Below are 5,369 nucleotides of genomic sequence, written 5' to 3' on the forward strand. Positions count from 1 at the left end.
CTTCTCTTATTGGCAGGAAGTGTACTGACTTTGTGAGACGATCAACTATTACCCAAATAGTATCATAACCACTTGCAGTCCTTGGCAATTTAGTAATGAAATCCATGGTAATGTTTTTCCATTTCCATTCCAGGATTTCAGGTTGTTGTAGTAGACCTGATGGTTTCTGATGTTCAGCTTTGACCTTAGAACACGTCAAACATTCTCCTACATATTTAGCAATATCGGCTTTCATACCTGGCCACCAAAAATGTTTCTTAAGATCCTTGTACATCTTCCCCGTTCCAGGATGTATTGAGTATCTGGTTTTATGAGCTTCTCTAAGTACCATTTCTCTCATATCTCCAAATTTTGGTACCCAAATTCTTTCAGCCCTATACCGGGTTCCGTCTTCCCGAATATTAAGATGCTTCTCCGATCCTTTGGGTATTTCATCCTTTAAATTTCCCTCTTTTAAAACTCCTTGTTGCGCCTCCTTTATTTGAGTAGTAAGGTTATTGTGAATCATTATATTCATAGATTTTACTCGAATGGGTTCTCTGTCCTTTCTGCTCAAGGCGTCAGCTACCACATTTGCCTTCCCCGGGTGGTAACGAATCTCAAAGTCGTAATCATTCAACAATTCAATCCACCTACGCTGCCTCATATTCAGTTGTTTCTGATTAAATATGTGTTGAAGACTTTTGTGGTCGGTATATATAATACTTTTGACCCCATATAAGTAGTGCCTCCAAGTCTTTAATGCAAAAACAACCGCGCCTAATTCCAAATCATGCGTCGTATAATTTTGCTCGTGAATCTTCAATTGTCTAGACGCATAAGAAATCACCTTCGTCCGTTGCATTAATACACAACCGAGACCTTGCTTTGATGCGTCACAATAAATCACAAAATCATCATTCCCTTCAGGCAATGACAATATAGGTGCCGCAGTTAGCTTTTTCTTCAATAATTGAAACGCCTTCTCTTGTTCATCCTTCCATTCAAATTTCTTCCCTTTATGCGTTAATGCAGTCAAGGGTTTTGCTATTTTGGAGAAATCTTGGATGAATCTTCTGTAGTAACCAGCCAATCCTAAAAATTGACGTATATGCTTCGGAGTTTTTGGGGTTTCCCACTTTTCAACGGTTTCGATCTTTGCCGGGTCCACCTGGATACCTTCTTTGTTCACTATGTGACCGAGGAATTGAACTTCTTCCAACCAAAATGCACACTTTGAAAACTTAGCGTACAGTTTTTCTTTCCTCAATACTTCTAGCACTTTTCTCAAATGTTCTTCGTGCTCTTGATCATTCTTTGAGTAAATAAGTATGTCATCAATGAAAACAATGACAAACTTGTCAAGATATGGCCCACACACTCGGTTCATAAGGTCCATGAACACAGCTGGTGAATTAGTCAATCCAAACGGCATAACCATAAACTCGTAATGACCATAACGCGTCCTAAAAGCAGTTTTTGGAATATCATCCTCCTTTACTCGCATTTGATGATATCCAGAACGTAAATCGATCTTCGAATAAACCGACGAGCCTTGTAGTTGATCAAATAAGTCGTCAATTCTCGGTAGTGGATAACGGTTTTTGAAGGTAAGTTTGTTCAACTCTCTGTAGTCAATACACAACCTAAATGTACCATCCTTCTTCTTGACAAACAAAACAGGAGCTCCCCATGGTGATGTGCTTGGTCGAATGAAACCACGCTCTAAAAGTTCTTGTAATTGGCTTTGCAGTTCTTTCATCTCGCTGGGTGCGAGTCTGTAAGGAGCACGAGCTATTGGTGCAGCTCCTGGTACAAGATCTATTTGAAATTCAACAGATCGATGTGGAGGTAGTCCCGATAATTCTTTCGGAAATACATCGGGAAATTCTTTTGCGACGGGAACATCATTGATGCTCTTTTCTTCAGTTTGTACTTTCTCGACGTGTGCTAGAACAGCATAGAAACCTTTTCTTATTAGTTTTTGTGCCTTCAAATTACTAATAATATGTAGCTTCATGTTGCCCTTTTCTCCGTACACCATTAAGGGTTCTCCTTCTTCTCGTACAATGCGAATTGCATTTTTATAACATACGATCTCTGCTTTCACCTTCTTCAGCCAGTCCATGCCAACTATTACATCAAAACTCCCTAACTCTACTGGTATCAAATCAATCTTAAATATTTCGCTACCCAGTTTAATTTCTCGATTCCGGCATATATTATCTGCTGAAATTAATTTACCGTTTGCTAATTCGAGTAAAAATTTACTATCCAACGGCGTCAATGGACAACGTAATTTAGCACAAAAATCTCTACTCATATAGCTTTTATCCGCACCCAAATCAAATAAAACGTAAGCAGATTTATTGTCAATAAGAAACGTACCCGTAATAAGCTCCAGGTCTTCCTGTGCCTCTACCGCATTAATATTGAAAACTCTTCCGCGGCCTTGTCCATTCGTGTTCTCCTGCGGACAATTTCTAATAATGTGGCCCGGTTTTCCACATTTATAACAAACTTCATTGGCATAACTTGCTCCGACACTACTTGGTCCGCCATTACTCATTCCGACACCATTTGTTCCTTTCGTTCTGTTAACCCCTGGTCCATAGACCTCACACTTCGCCGCGCTATGACCATTTCTTTTACACTTGTTGCAAAATTTGGTGCAGAACCCCGAGTGATACTTTTCACACCTTTGGCATAGCTGCTTCTGATTGTTGTTGTTATTGCGGTTATTATTGTTGTTAAGATGATTGTTGTAGTTGCTGTTGTTGGTGTTGTTGTTGTTGCTGTTGTTGTTGTTGTTGTTGGGCCGTTTGCTGTAGTTGCGATTGATGTTGCGATTGTTGGGATAATTGTTGCGATTATTATTGTAATTGCTGTTGTATTGGTGATTCTTATCACCGTTTTCCTCCCACTTTCTTTTGACTTGCTTCACATTGGCCTCTTCAGCCATCTGTTCTTTAATTCTTTCCTCAATCTGGTTCACTAGTTTGTGAGCCATTCTACATGCCTGTTGTATGGAGGCGGGCTCGTGTGAACTTATATCTTCTTGGATTCTTTCCGGTAATCCTTTCACAAACGCGTCGATCTTCTCTTCCTCATCTTCGAACGCTCCCGGACATAATAGGCACAATTCTGTGAATCGTCTTTCTTTTGTGGTAATATCAAATCCTTGGGTTCGTAACCCTCTAAGTTCTATCTTGAGCTTATTGACCTCGGTTCTGGAACGGTACTTCTCGTTCATCAAGTGCTTGAATGCTGACCACGGTAGTGCGTACGCATCGTCTTGTCCCACTTGCTATAGATAGGTATTCCACCATGTTAACGCAGAACCTGTGAAGGTATGCGTAGCGTACTTCACTTTGTCCTCTTCAGTACACTTACTTATGGAAAACACCGATTCGACCTTCTCGGTCCACCGTTTCAATCCGATCGGTCCTTCGGTTCCATCAAATTCCAAAGGTTTGCAGGCAGTGAATTCTTTGTAGGTGCATCCTACACGATTTCCTGTACTGCTAGATCCAAGGTTATTGTTGGTATGTAGCGCAGCCTGTACTGCGGCTATGTTTGAAGCTAGGAAAGTACGGAATTCCTCTTCATTCATATTCACGGTGTGTCGAGTAGTCGGTGCCATTTCCTTCAAAATAGTCAAATGGAATAAGTTAATCATACAGAATATTAAGAGTAGTTAATAGTATTTCGTAGCATAATATGAACTCATTTATAAAAGCTTTTTCTTCATATTAGCGTTTTATAAGTTTAAATTCGGGTAGTACCTACCCGTTAAGTTCATACTTAGTAGCTAATATACAATTCAACTACTACAATTCTATATGAAAAACTGATTATAATAATATTTCGCGTTAAACTTTTATACAATATTTTACAAACTTACAATACCGCTTATTTTACATAAAGCATGAAATATAGCACACAATAACTTTGATACAAGATAGTTGTGAAGATAATTCTAGCTAGTACACAAGTCGTTCAGCAAAGGCAATAAAGACACGTAATTCATACGTCCAGAAACAAGTCATGCATTCTGGTTTTACTAGGACTACTTCCCATCCTTGGTCTTGTGGAACATAACCGTTATGGCCGTTGATAAGACAACGTATTGTAACGTCGTCAAAGGGACGAGGGTTACGTAATGACCAACAGTCTTGTAATAACCTAAAAACCTCATTTCTTACCCCAATTACCGACTCCGTCACTTGTGGGAACGTTTTGTTTAATAGTTGTAGCCCGATGTTCTTTTTCTCACTTTGGTGAGAAGCGAACATTACTAACCCGTAAGCATAGCATGCTTCTTTATGTTGCATGGTAGCCGCTTTTTCTAAATCATGAAGTCCTATATTCAGATACGTTGAGTCAAAATAATTTCTTAACCCGTTGCGTAAAATAGCATTTGGGTTCCCCGCAATATATGCGTCAAAGTAAACACATCGTAACTTATGGGTTTCCCAATGTGATATCCCCCATCTTTCAAACGAAAGTCTCTTATAAACCAAGACATTCTTGGAACATTCTTCGAATGTCTTACAAACTGATTTCGCCTTAAATAGTTGTGCCGAGGAATTCTGACCGACTCTAGACAAGATTTCATCAATCATGTCTCCGGGTAGGTCTCTTAAAATATTGGGTTGTCTATCCATTTTGTGTTTTTAAACTGTAAAATAGACAAGAGTTAGATTCATAAAAAAATTACTTATTAATACAAGCAATTTTTACATATATCATAAAACATAAGCACACTATATTACATATATTACACCACACGAATACAACTATCTTATTCTGACTCGCTCGTTTCTTCTTAGTCGGTTTTGGTTCGTTTTGCCAAGTTTCTAGGGATATATGATGTTCCCCTAATACGAGCCGTCGTTTTCCACATTGGTTTAGAAAAACCTGGTGGTTTAGAGGTTCCCGGGTCATTGTTACAACTTAAGGGTTTCGGGGGTTGACGATACATATAAAGTTCATCGGGGTTGGAATTAGATTTCTCTATTTTTATGCCATTTCCCTTATTATTTTCTTTTGCCTTTTTAAATTCAGTTGGGGTAATTTCTATAACATCATCAGAATTCTCGTCGGAATCCGATTCATCGGAGAATTGGTAATCCTCCCAATATTTTGCTTCCTTGGCGGAAACACCATTGACCATAATTAACCTTGGTCGGTTGGTTGAGGATTTTCTTTTACTTAACCGTTTTATTATTTCCCCTACCGGTTCTATTTCCTCCGCCGGTTCCTCCTCTTCCGGTTCTGATTCTTCTTCCGGTTCCGACTCTTCTTCCGGTTCCTCTTCGGGAACTTGTGAATCAGTCCATGAATCATTCCAATTTACATTTGACTCTTCATTATTATTAGGTGAGTCA

Source organism: Rutidosis leptorrhynchoides, chromosome 4, assembly GCF_046630445.1.
Source record: "Rutidosis leptorrhynchoides isolate AG116_Rl617_1_P2 chromosome 4, CSIRO_AGI_Rlap_v1, whole genome shotgun sequence".
In the NCBI taxonomy this organism is placed as follows: Eukaryota; Viridiplantae; Streptophyta; class Magnoliopsida; order Asterales; family Asteraceae; genus Rutidosis; species Rutidosis leptorrhynchoides.